At 31.3% G+C, this 14,911-nt stretch overlaps 1 long non-coding RNA gene across 1 annotated transcript; it reads right to left on the reverse strand.

Annotated features, from left to right (window-relative positions):
* Positions 1-9,930: 9,930 nt before the first annotated feature.
* On the reverse strand, positions 9,931-10,922 carry LOC145568659 (uncharacterized). Its single transcript, XR_014095874.1, has 3 exons — positions 10,720-10,922; positions 10,492-10,553; positions 9,931-10,040 (listed from the first exon to the last, which is right to left on the reverse strand). It is a non-coding gene; the product is annotated as an uncharacterized LOC145568659 (long non-coding RNA).
* Positions 10,923-14,911: the final 3,989 nt, after the last annotated feature.

Raw genomic sequence — 14,911 nt, forward strand, 5'->3', positions numbered from 1 at the left:
CATTAACTTTCAGAGGGTTTAATGTTTTATTTGTGAAGTAGAATGTATTATTGAAAGGAAAACTCGTACCAACCATGTTCATGGTAGAGTTGCTGTGATTTTTCATGGCAAACTGCCTTAAGAGGTGAATTGGTGAACTATGGACACGGGCATACTAATAATTCTGACGAGTAGAGCTTGGCTAAAAGCTTTACGAGCCAATTTAAAGTGTACAACAGTTAATTCCCCATTGTAGTGGCCTTCTTGATAGGCAATGTATCAGCTTTAAACAGTCGACTGAAGTTTTGGTGTCGATGCAAGGCAAACGGTTTATTACAACATGAAAGCAGGTTGGCTGTGGTGGGATTAGAAGATGAATTGATCCAGTGCTTTTTGATAGGCAAAGGTTCTCATAGTTCATCACCATACTCCATAATATTACGAGACTAAACATCATATACCATAGCTACGTTCCATACCCAAAACCAACATTGTATTTACTACTGATCTCTATTGTCTTAGGCTAGCTAACCTGATGTCTTTAGCAAATTTTGAGGTATATAGTACGAAGCCATTGTCAATGTCATGTTTGTGATATCCTCCCTGGGTTAATTTAAACCAGGGATGGAACCAAAAAAAAAAAAAAAAAATACTATTTTGTACTTTTAAAGGGGATTGAATATATAAATTAATTACGTAATTTTTTTTTTTGAAAGAATAAATTAACTTTATTCACACAAGATGATCCACGTAGATTAGAACTTGAACGATTTCCTTAAAAATTGCTTAATTTTAAACTAATTTTCAATTTGCGTCAGTTTAAAAACTTATTCACACAAGATGATCTACGTAGGATTGGTAGAAGCTATATGATTTTTTTAGATTCAGCAAAGAACCGCTGACGGTGATAGCAGCTCCATAATTTCAAAACCGCTAATGTTGTTATCGATTCTTGTATTAGGTTTTAACTTGTGAGGTTTTCTAATACAAGAACTTAAAACAGAAACCACTAACGACATTAGAGGTTCTTTGCTAAACCTAAAAAATAAAAATAAAAAACACAAACCTTCTGCCAATCCTACGTGGACAACATTACTGTGGAAATAAGTTTTTAAACAGACGCAAATAGGAAATTAATTCACAATTAAGCAATTTTTAGGAAAATCTTCCATGAAACTCTTATAGTCTTATGTCCAATTAGACTCGGATATTTTGAACCAATTCCTAAAGAGTCTATTTGGGTTATATGTATGTCCTCCCCCGGTAATTATGAAACTAAATTTCAATGGTCATTCAAGATCACCGAGATCCACCTAATTGCAAGTAAAGCTTCTAACCTTGGGTAATAGATGAACTCTAATAATTAAATGATTTATATAATAATAGAATATTAATAAACTATATAATAAGACAGTTTTAATAAGTACACACAAGATTATACTACCTCTGTTTCATATTATTTGCAACAATTTGACATAAAGTAAAGAGGAACAATGTCTAATCGTTGCAAATAATATGAAACGGAGGTAGTATTTTTTTTTCTCATACATAAATTATAAATATTAGTCAAAATAGATTAAGTGAATAGTGCAAAAAGTCAAATTGTTTCACTTAAAAGAATACAGAGGGAGTTGGTCTAGGTTTGGTCCCGATGGTGGTGGTGGTGGCTGAATCTTATCTGGATCCCACTAAATGTACATGCACAGTGGCGCACGTGATGCTCTCGAGGGTAGCTCGAGGAATCCCCCTCTAATGGTCAAGTAAGTGTGTTGTCTTAGTGAGAGAGAGCCTCTTTAGAGTGAGAAAGTTTAGATAAAGTACAATGTGTCTAATCCTCTTTCCGGTGGACTTGGTACCATTTATAGGTGCACAAACTAGGCGGAGCAGCATTGCCATACTTTGGGTCGATGCACTCCATCTCTCTTGGCTGAGCTGGGAGTAGGAGATAGTTTGGCGGGAGCTATCCCATAAAATTAGCCCCCCAAGAGATGGTATGATGAGGCGGCTTATGCCAGCTCTTTTGAGTTATGACCTAACCAGTGCAGCTCAACTACTAGATTTATTGGAATCCTTACCATACAGGAGTATTTTTTTCAAGAAAGTATGAAATTTAATATAATACCTCCATAACTCCATTCTTTTATATTCTAATCTAAGGCCATGTTTACTTTACCTTATTTTCACTTATTTTAGATCAGATTAGAAAAATAAGTTCAGATCAGAAAAAATAAGTTCAGATCAAATCAGATCAGAAAAAATAAGTTCAAACATATTTTATTGTTTTATGTGTGGTTTTTATCGCTAAATATCTTTAATTTTGTAATTAAAAAAATTACGAAATTGACATATATAATGTTCAATATACATATTAATAAAATACTCATTATTACGAATCTAACAAGATAAAACTTGATACATTTTTTCTTTATAAATCATCGTACACATAAAGTTAAAGCCTAGTCAAATCAGACAATTCATTCAGTTCATATCGGACTAGATCAAACCAAAGAAGTTCAGATCAAATACGCAAAATTAGGTGAACTACTAAACCAAGTCTTTATAGTTTATTAAAAAGTGTGAGCACATTTCATGGTTAATGTTTTCATTTTTGACACCGTTTTTTGACGGTACTCTTCGACCTCCTCTTCCCCAACAAAAACCAATCTGGTCCTCTTCAGACTTCTATGTAGTTAAAGGCATAAATCAATGATTTTAAGTTTAAGCAGCTTTTAACAACTCAAACATGCAAAGCTTTTAAGCACGTTTTATTTGTGGAATAAAATACACTAATAATGTTTTGATGGAACATAAATAGGACCCACATATTATTTTTATTTCCTAATATATTATTCTTATTAAATCAGTTTTGTTGCAACTTTTCTGGTTATAGGCATGTGCCATTTGCCTTGGGACAAAGGACAATATCTTGCTATTTGCAAACAATCTGATAAAGACAGCGACCCATTCGCTAACCTTGCCCCTATTTTTTGTGATTTCTTTTCTGCTTTTTGGCAATTATTTTCATCATCAATCATTTTTTTTTTTTTTTTTTTTGGTTTTTTTCTATTTAAAATTTGTTTGTTAGAAATAGAAAATAAACGAAAGTGAGAAGAATAAAAAGGATCGGAGAAAGTAGTTTTTATAACCTATAAGTATATGGTAACAAAGTCATAGTAAGGCTTTTGATTTATTTTTAGGAGAGTAACAAAACAACGTCATGCATTAAAGATTTGTTCTGTTCAACTTGTTTAAGATACTTATTAATTATCCTTTAATAAATTCAGACCAAGTTAGATCAGATCAGAAACATTCAAATATAATAAGAACTTTTAATTATTATTTACTTATTGTAAAATATCGTTAATTGCGTATTAAAAATTATAGAAATTACATATTTGAAAAGTTTATAATGAGACGAATCTAAGAAGATCCATTCTGATGATGTTTTCTTGAGATTAATATTAAAATACGGTCAAAATTTAGTCAAATTATTAAATCAGATCAAAGCAGACCAAATAATATAAATTCAGATCGAACCTTAATAAAATCATACCAGATGTCATTGTTTCAGGTAAAGAGAAAATGTTCTAATTCAACTTTATCTTATGGATACTTCATACTTCCATGAGTTTAACTATTTGGTGATAATTGGTTAGTACACCCAGGTGTAACATGCACATGGTACATCCTATAAAAAATAATTTCAAGTACATTACATACAAACATATGTATCTATCATCTAAATTTTCCTTAAATAGTGCGAAAAAAATAACATACATATATAAAGAACGCAAACATATTTATTTAAATTTTTGTAATTTAGAAAAGAATAAACAATAAATGTTGCCCACCCCACATAGAGAGTAAAACTTTTATTTTAGTGGCTCTTTCTACATAATATATTCTCCAAAAAAATAAAAGATCTATCAATCATATTTTTTCATCACCAAAAAAAGGTTCTTTCATGTGTATTTCTTGTGATGTTTATTATACAATTTTTTATTTAATAATGTTCTTTATCAAAAGATACGATGTAATATAATTTATATTGTCTATAATGTATAATTATAATTTATATTATAAATACGATGTAATATTTATATTGTCCGTAATATAATTTATATTATCATAAAATACGATGTTCAATGCTTTCCTCATGTCTGTTATTATATCTTTTGATAAATCATTTTAATTGATCATACCCATCGATTGTAATTGTAATGTAATTTTATTGTCACATAATATTCAATGCTTATAATGAAATGTTCATTGAATTTTACCGGTTTATTTCACATGATAATGTTCATTACGTAGTAATATTATGTTTTTTAGATTTGAAAATCAATCATCAACATAGAAGGTACCTAAATAACATCGTCATTAACATCATAGATGTCTGTGTTACTTTATTCATGGGATCGTGGTCGCAATGTCTGTGTTGACTTGACAGGGTCTTCTCCATTTACACAGTTTGGGCTTTTTGACTTTGTTCCTGGACGGGTAGCCACTGATGCGGCCAATCGGAAGCGGGTCAAGTACGAATCCAGTTGTCGGGCAATTGGATATGGCTTCCTTCCTTTCTCTTTCTCTTCTCTTGGGGAGTTAGAAAAGGAGTCTGTTACATTGCTGAAACGGATCCAGAAGTTCTCGAACACTTAGGACATTAGGGCCCGTGCTGCAGCTCATATCTTTACTAGGATCAGCTTTTCTATAGCTAGAGAAAGTGGGGGCCCAGATTGTATCTCGGCTTTCCACTAATTTTCTATAGGTTGTATAACTTTGTATGTTTTGAGATATAATAATAATAATAATAATAATAATAATAATAATAATAATAATAATAATAATAACAACAATAATAATAACAACAATAATAATAATAATTAAAAAAAATTAAAAATCTACACAAATATTATATGATATTAAAAAAATTGTAATAATTAATGATTTTCATACTTGATATCAAATAATGTTCATAATAATTAAAAAATGATGTTCAAACTAATTTAAAAATTACATCTCTAGAAGATTGAAATTGTTTAAGGACAAATTCAAGCTTAAAAAATGAACAAAAACCCGAAAGAACATGAGGGTTAAAACAAAACTTACATGAACCCTAAAAAAAAAAAAAAAAAAAAAAAAAAAAAAAAAAAAAAAAAAACTACTTTGTATTAACTCAAAGCATACCTTAAAAAACATAGTTAGATATGATAAAAAAAAAAACATAAATCATAATCCAATGAACACCATCTTCAACCTCGGAAATTAACATTAAAAAAATAATGTAACAACTAGAAATAAATTGATAAATACATTTTCTTTTAGTAACGTATTCACGTCAATTATATTTCTCTATTATTAGATTCATTGAAATGACAAAATTAACTCCACAACTTCATTTTGAATCACTTCGAAATTTAAAATTTGCCCTTGTTTTTCACTCTATTAGGGGTAGTGTTAAGAGGAAGAAAAGGAGTGCAATTAGCTAACAATATTAATCAAGTAAAAGCTACTATATTTACGAATAGGTTTGACATTATTGAACTTCATGGGAGGGAAAGTATATATGTTGTCATATGAGAGTGAGGGATAGTTTATGCAGTTGACCTGATTCGAGTTTTTTTTTCGGTTTCAGAGGACCGATTCTCATCATATGTCCTTGTGGCGTGGCTCTCATCTAAATAGAGTAGACCCCGAAAAAAAAAAGTATGTTGTCCTATGGAGAGTTGCAACTTTGTGGTGATTAAACTATACAAGTGTCCAATTGATCTTTGTCATTTTTCGAGTTTAAGTTTTTCTTAGTGTCATAAGTCACAATAATATAACATGCCTTTATAAATAGTCTTATGAAACTTAGTTAATATTAGGCATTGTTCTCTTCACCTAATTTTTTGCGGAAGTGAAATTAAATTTGCTAAACTGAATTATTTTTATTGAACTGAAATTATTTTTGCCGAAATATATTATTTTTATTGAAGTGTACTTAATTTTACTACGAATTAGTTATTATTGATTCTCTATTATATTCTTTAAAACTACTGATTTTTATTGATTATAAATTATATTTACCGAACTACAATTATTTTACTAAATTGAACTGAACTGAGGTTGTTATGATTTTTTTTCCTCCTCAAATTAAAGATTTTAATGAGACTAAATAAAAATGGGAGGGAGTAGTACAAAAATAAAACTAAAATTATCTCAACAAGTCACGAGACTTCATGAAAATGCAAGTCCCTTTCGGCCTTTCCCATATTAGTACTTCATGAAACCTATCAATTTATCATATTATCACATTGTCATTTCTGTCAATCACGAAAAATTATGATGTATAAGAATAATAAGATGAAGAGTTAACGTAATTCTTTCCAATTGTAATAACTAGATTGTATCCGTGCTAACGCACGGTATGTAAGATGTGAAAGTTATTAGAAAAAAAAATGAAGAAGTGGAAGTTATTTAATTAGAGGTTATAGTAAAAAAAAAAAAAAAAAAAAACTCAAATGCATGAGATTTGATAATTGGCCTTTTGAAAACATGTGATTAAATCATTTTGCAATTATATAAAAGGCCTTTTGAAAACTTGTGGTTAAATCACTCTGTAATTATATAAAAGATATTTAAAAATAAAAACAAAGATAAAGATTAAAGAACATACAAAAATAAAAACATGTATAAACGTGATAAAATAGAATTGAGGTTGAGTTTAGCATGCATGATTAAAGCACCAAATATTTAATTTTAATTAAATGATGTATGTATGCCTCACTTTGATGAGGTAACGCCGAATTATAGACTAGAAGGTGGTTTATTTTGAAGATATTAATCATTACTTTTTATTTTTTTAGAGAATATTATTATCCAATAGTTAGATGGATGTGATAACGCCGAATTATAGAAAAGAAGGTGGTTTATGTAAAAGATAGTACAGTCATCATATCATCATATATTTCCCTACTTACGTCATTTCCTGTTCTCTTCATTTTAAAAAAATAATATTAAGTAAAAATAATTTCAATTCGGTAAAAATAAGTCCAGTTCAGTAAAATTAATTTCAGTTCAGTAAAAATAAATTCATTTCAGTAAAAATAAGTTCAGTTCAGAAAAATTCAGTTTTTTAAAAGAAGAATTATAATAGAAAATCAGTAAAAATAATTTCAATTCAGTAAAAATAATTTCATTTCAGTAAAATTAATTTAAGTTCAGTAAAAATAATTTAAGTTCAGCAAATATAATTTTGTTTTAATAAAAATAATTTCAATTCAGCAAAAATAAGGTGAAGAGAACGGGGCCTAAGAATGTCATATAATCAACATTTGTCTTCATCAATATATATATATATATATATATATATATATATATATATATATATATATATATATATATATATATATATATATATATATATATATATATATATATATATATATATATATATAGGGGAGGGATCCAGTGAGAATAAGTCCATATATGAAAATTCATACTTATATGAGAACTGATCTATAATTTAAGACACATGAGTAAAAATTTAGAATATACGAGTAAAAATTTAGAACATGCGACTCAAATTTAAATTTAAAATATATGAGTAATAATTTAGAGCATCTGTATGAGTAATAATTTAGAACATCTGATTTAAGAATTAGAACATGAGAGTAAAATTTAAAAAATCTGCTTTATGAAATTTAGAATATATGAGTAAAATTTAGAACACCTTATTTAAAATTTAGAACATGTGAATAGAAAATTTAGAACACTTGGTATAAAATATAGAAAATAGGAGTAAAAATGTAGAACATATGAGTAAAAATTTAGAACATGTGAGTAAAAATTGAAACATATGCTTTCAAATTTAGAACATATAACTAAAAATTTTAGAACACACGCACGTTTTAAAATTTAGAACATATAAGTTAAAATTTTGGACTAAGTCATTCAAAATTTATAACATCTAACTTAATTAATTTATGGTTTAGAACATTGAGTACTAATTTAGAACATCTTATTTAATTTAGAAAATCTGGAGAAAAGTTTAGAACATCAAATTCAAAATTTAGAACATACGAATAAAAATTTAGAATATAGAAAGTATTCTCACATAGGAAAAATTCTCACATAAAGGAGGAGTTCTCACAAGAGTCTTCCCTATATATATATATATATATATATATATATATATATATATATATATATATATATATATATATATATAAATTCTTGTACAAAAAAAGACAAGTCTATAATTCTTTATGACTAAACTTCATCACGACATATGTGCAAAGTTTTGGTTAAATTTGAAGATCAAAAAGCACGTGAGAAATGAGAAATGCTAGTTTGCGGCTCAGCCAAAATGGCGAACTCCCGGCGATAAAAGGCGTACTCATACAATTACAGGCGGGTCCCTTTGTCATAATCATGTTTGAAGACCTCAACCATTAATAAATAAAATGGTCCATTTAGTACGTGATGGTGCGCAAAAGTATATGATATTGTTTAAAGGAAGTCCCGTTATGCAAGAACAATTGTATAACGAGAGGTAAAAGTGTAATTTCATTGAATTTAGTACTTGATTTTAGAATAGTATCATTGAGTGATCAATAGTATTATTAGGTGATCAAATAGTACCATTGAATATTTCAGTGGTACTATGTATGCATTCAGTGATGCTATATATGCATTTAATGGTACTAACTACGTGCATATATAATATCACTAATAACTAATGGTATTATATAAACTTTCAGTAGTGCAATTAGAAGTGGTCCCATACATCTTTCTCTTTCTTCTTTTTCTCTCATATCCATGTGACTCTTAACATTTTAGTATTTGTTATGCATTTGTAAATACATAACAACACTATATTAATACTTCCTCAAAATATATGAGATACAATATACGTGGCAAAGTATGTATAAGAATGTCATATATTTTGTTGCAAAAATGATTTGGGCCTCAGTCGGAATTCTTGCCATATATGTTGATTTAAATTATTTTTTTCAAATAATTGCATTTTTCCGACCTTTTGAGTGTCTATTTAAAAAAAGGTGTGATTTGGCAAATTTAATTACTTATTTATTTGTTAAGGCTTGCAGATGCAACTAGATTAAGTCACGTGCAAGGTTTTTAAATAATTATTATTATTATGAAAAGAACTTTACAAATAAAGGTATAAAATATAATAAATCGACTCATTAAGCATTTAAAAGTATGAAAACAATATGCAATATTAAAATAGTAATAAAAATAATAATAATAATTATATGATTTAATAGACAATTTAATATTTTAGGAAGGTTACTTTAGATTTATATAAAATGTCATTAATTAGATACAAACCTTCTTTTTCTATACTCCCTCTGTGTTTTAATAAGTGTTATACTTTGACCGACATATAAATTTAGGCAATTTAATTGACTTATATAAAAATAAGAGGTAAGCGGGGTATACCACTACAAAAAAGGGAATAGAGAACGGCTGAAATAGGCCTTATAGAACGCCTCAGAGGCGTTCTTTTGATAGGCAATGTGTAAAGTTTATAGAACGGGTACAAGAGGCGTTCTATATGCAAGGGAAAAGAGAACGGGTACAAGAGGCGTTCTATATGCAAGAGATAACCGTTCTCTTTCCTATTTCATATGCTTATAAAAAAAATGAATAAAAGAGAATGGTTAGCTAAGATAACTGTTCTCTTTGATGAATTTTTTATTTTTTTAAAAAAAAATACTGTATCAATTTTGCAGCACGAAGGTTGCATCCATACTAATCTACATCATGAAACAATAAATCAAATTGAATTAAAATTTTAAAACTCGAAGTCAATCAAGTACCAAATTAAAACAAACTTTATTATTATTATTATTATTATTATTATTATTATTATTATTATTATTATTATTATTATTATTATTATTATTATTATTATTATTATTATTATTATTCAATTAAATACATCTCCAGTACATTTCGATACAATTCAAGTGAATAAAAGTCAAAGAAAATGATATTGATAAATGATTCTAGGAAGATCTTTAAGAATTTCTTCTCCTTTATGTCCGATGAATCTGTTGAAATAAACAATCAAAAAAGTTATAAATGTATGAGATACATTAATAATAAAAATAAAACATCTTTAACAATAGTATATTCAATCATATGTTTGTCGGCATTTTTAACAAAATAAAAACAAATTTTTTTTGAAACCACAACATAAAAACAATTTAATCTTAATATCCTTGAAAAGAAAAAAAAACAAACAGTAGATGAATCATCTTACCAATAACAAAACAAAATAATGACTGAACACAAAACTATACATCATTTCAAAATTAATCAACAAACACAAAAAATCAGTAATTAAAATCATAAAATCTCACCTTAATCGGATGAACAATTAGCAAATATAAAATTATATGTGGGAAAAGAAGAAGCACAAAAAATACATGACAATTAACAATGAACTAATTCTGAAGAAATCGATGTTTATAAAATCAAAGAGGGGAGAGAGAAGTTGACCTTTCTTGACGAAATCGTTCAGGGGAGAGAATCTTCAAGTTTTGTCTTCGTTGCTTGTTATTCTGCCATTGTTGAAGCTCCAAATTTGGGCATTTTTTAATAGGGACAAGATGGGTGTTTTGCAATTAGAGAAGGTGATGGAGTTGAGGTTAGAGCGAGCAATGGAGAACTCAAAACCAGATCTGATAATATAAGAGAGACAAAGAAAAAGAATAGTTTGATACAAACCCGAGCATGAGCATAGCTAAATTGGATACTGTTGCATTGAATGAGCTGCAAAAGAGGAAGGAAATGAGCACAGCTCGCAGAGTTAGTTAGAGTAGGAATAATCTAGTTCTTTGTATTTGGAAAGGAATCTTCTCTGTTATACTATTTCTATTATTTAATTATCAGTTTTGTAAGGCTATTTAAGCCACCTCCATGATGTAAGAACTTTTCATGCTTAATGAAATCACACTCCTTCTCTCTCTAAAATCTTATTCTCTCTATTTTTGTTCTGGTACTGTTCTATTGATTACACTCTCAAGAATTCCCTTTTTCCTTGGATTTTCTCTAAGCTAATCAATTCAGTTCTTATTCATTGAGTTGAGTTGAGCTTGGTTTAGTCGAAATAATCAGGTTTCATCATTGGTATTAGAGCCATCAGATCCTCGGATTTAGAATGCCACCAAAGAAAAACAGCGAGCATAACACTGATGACACTGAGGTGGTGACTGCTGCAGATCTGCAAAAATTAGAGGTATCCCTTAGGTCTCTATTAGATGAGCAATGTAAGAATCTGACTGAAACTAATAATAATAATAAACTGAATATCAGCTAAAACACTATATTGATTTCTGAACTACATGATTTGATGGTTGGATTATCTGTCCAGGTAACCAAATTAGTTTCTCATGTTAGCTCACCTGAAAAATCCCCTATTAATTTAAGTCACCAATAAAACAACTTGATCATTTTGGTCAGTTGGATACTGGACAAAATTCGACTTATCAATACTCTACTAGACTCACTAAAATTGAATTTCCTAAGTTCAATGGCGATGACCTTAAATCATGGTTGTATAAATGTAACCAGTTTTTTGAAGTAGATGGTATCCCTGATGCTAAAAAGCTGAAACTAGCTGCAATTCATCTAAAAGGTAGAGCCCTATTATGGCATCAGAATTTCATGAAAGATAATCCACCATGTAGTTGGGATGATTATGTATTGAGCATTACTGCTAGATTTGGGGAAGTTTATGATGATCCCATGGCTGATTTGAAAGCTCTCAATTAGACTGGGACTATCCAAGAGTACCATGATGCTTTCGATGCCTTGGTAAGCAGGCTAAAATCTCAGGAGTATTTGGTCAGCTGCTATAATGGAGGATTTGAAGATGAGACACAGTTAGCTGTGAGAATGTTCTCACCTACCACCATACGAAAATCTCACTGTTTAGCTAAGCTGTAGGAGGCTGCTAACAAAGCTAGAAAACCCAAACCCTAGCCTAAACCACTTTTACCTACCCCACCAAAACCCTACACATTGACCCAAGGATCCCCTTCCACTTGGAGAAGGGCCCATTCCACTTATACTAGGCCAGACACCACCAGAAAAACCCTCACAGCTGCTGAAATGAATGACAAGAGAGCCAAGGGACTTTGCTTTTGGTGCAATGAGAAATATGAGTTTGGGCACCAATGCAAAGGAAAGAAACCCCAGCTATATCATATAGAGGTAGGGGGATGATTCTAATGAAGAGTAGGAGCCGAATGAGGAAGAAGTAGCTAATGATGCTGAGTGTGCTCAAATTTCTTTGCAGGCCTTAGATGGAAACACCACTTTTCATACTATGAGGATGATGGGGCAGTTTGGAAAGAAACCCCTACACATTCTCTTGGATAGTGGCAGCACTCACAATTTTATAGACACTTCTACTTCCCTTAATTAAGTCTCATTGTAGGGTAGGCAGCATGCCACCTAGGTGGGTGAAAGTAGCTGGTGGGGGCAGGATCAAGTGTGATGCCATGATTAAGGGATTTGAGTGGAAAATGCAGGGATATACCTTCACTACAGACCTATTACTCTTACCCTTAAGGGGCAGCAATATGGTATTGGGTATCCAATGGTTTTCCACTTTGGGACCAATACTATGGGATTTTAAGAATCTCACAATGGAATTTAAGCTCAACTAGAAGAAGGTGAAGCTCAGAGGGGCAACATGCAAGAAATTGAAGGGGATACAAGCTGATCAACTCTCTAAGTTACTGTAGAGAGAGGGTGAGTTGTCCATGATGCAGTTAGTGACTAAGGACTCAAATATCAGGCTACAGTCTGAGAACAAGGAAGGGGTCTGCAATCAACCTAACCAGAAGGAGCTGCAGTCTCTTTTGGAAGGGTTTCCAGCAGTATTTGCTGCACCCACTAGGTCACCACCTTGTAGGGAGAGGTTTGACCATCAGATACCACTTAGGGAGGGAACTGATGTAATTAATATCAAACTCTATAGGTATCCAGCAACTCAGAAAGATGTCATTGAAGAGTTTAGTACAGGAATTAATGGAATAAGGGGTAATAAGGGACAATAATAGTTCTTTTTCTACTCCAATTGTGTTGGTGAAAAAGAAATATGGGGGGTGGAGGATTTGTGTGGACTACAGGGCACCTAACAAAGCCACTATCAAAGATAAATTTCCCATTCCAGTCATTGAAGAATTGTTAGATGAGTTGTAGGAAACTAAGTTCTTTTCCAAGATAGATCTAAAATTTGGATACCACCAGATTAGAATGCATCCTGCTGATGTGCACAAGACTACATTTAAGACTTACTTTGGTCACTTTGAGTATTTGGTGATGCCTTTTGGTTTAACTAATGCTCCCTCCACCTTTCAATCCTTAATGAATTCTGTATTCAAAACTTTCCTAAGAAAATTTGTCTTGGTTTTCTTTGATGACATTTTGTGTATAGTGCTAGTTGGCAGGAAAACAAGGAGCATCTGCAAGTTGTCCTTGAGTGCATGGCAGTTCATGAACTGCATACTAATTTGAAGAAATGCTCTTTTGGAGCTACTCAGATACATTATCTAGGTCATATCATATCAAAATCTAGGGTGGTTACTGACCCTGAGAAGATTCAAGCCATAGTTGATTGGCCACAACCCAAAACTCTCAAATAGTTGAGAGGATTTCTGGGGTTGACTGGATATTACAGGAAATTCATTCAAGATTATGGCAAGATTAGTAGACCTCTTACTAATTTGCTCAAAAAAGAAGCATTTCACTGGGATGACATAGCTACTGCAGCCTTTGAGAAGCTCAAGCAAGTAATGACAACTCCACCAATGCTTGCTTTACCATATTTTAACAAACCCTTCACCATTGAAACGGATGCATCTAGGACTGGAATTGGTGCTGTCTTTATGCAACAAGGCCACCCTATTGCTTATTTCAGTAAGGCTTTGTCTGAGCAAAGCTTACACCTCTTTGCTTATGAAAGAGAACTGATGGCTATAGTATGTGTTGTGCAAAAGTGGCAGCACTACTTGATGCTCCACCCTTTCACTATCAAAACTGATCAGCAAAGCCTCAAATTCCTGCTAGATCATAAGATAGTCACACTCCCTCAACAAAAGTGGCTCTCTAAGCTGGCTGGCTTGGAATATGTGATTGAATACAAGCAAGGATGTGAGAACAAAGTAGCTGATGCTCTTTCTACGGTGCCAGGACCTGAGTTGTCAACTATGATACTTTCTTCTGCCAATTCTAATCTCTAGGATGACATATAGGAAGAGTGGACTACAGATCCTAATATGCAAGATCTGATCAAAGAAATACAACTTGACCCTGCCAAGCATCCTCACTATACTTGGAAGAATAACCAGTTGAGAAGGAAAGAGAAGCTGGTTATTGGATATTTTCCTGCTCTAAGGCATAAGATTTAGCAATGACTGCATTGTTCAGCAACTGGTGGACATTCTGGGGTAGAACCTACCTACAAAAGAGTTAAAACTTTATTATACTGGTCTGGCATTAAGAAGTCAATTATAGACTTCGTGAGAAAGCGTGCTGTGTGCTAGAAGTGCATATATGACCAGGGTGCTTCTCCAGGCTTATTACAGCCTTTACCTATACCTGATCGTGTTTGGGATGGAATTTCAATGGATTTTATAGAGGGTTTACCTAATCCCCTAGGTAAACAGGTCATTATGGTGGTAGTTGACAGGCTGAGCAAATATGCTCACTTTGTTGCCTTATCCCACTCATTTACAACACTCAAGGTAGCTCAGGCCTACATGGATAATATTCACAAGCTGCATGGTTCTCCTAAAGCTATTGTTTCTGATAGGGACAAGGTCTTCCTGAGTAATTTTTGGATGGAGCTCATGAGGTTGCAAAGTGTACAGTGGAAACTCTCTACTACTTACCACCCCTAGACAGATGA

Source organism: Chenopodium album, chromosome 11, assembly GCF_948465745.1.
Source record: "Chenopodium album chromosome 11, dcCheAlbu1.1, whole genome shotgun sequence".
Taxonomy (NCBI): domain Eukaryota; kingdom Viridiplantae; phylum Streptophyta; class Magnoliopsida; order Caryophyllales; family Amaranthaceae; genus Chenopodium; species Chenopodium album.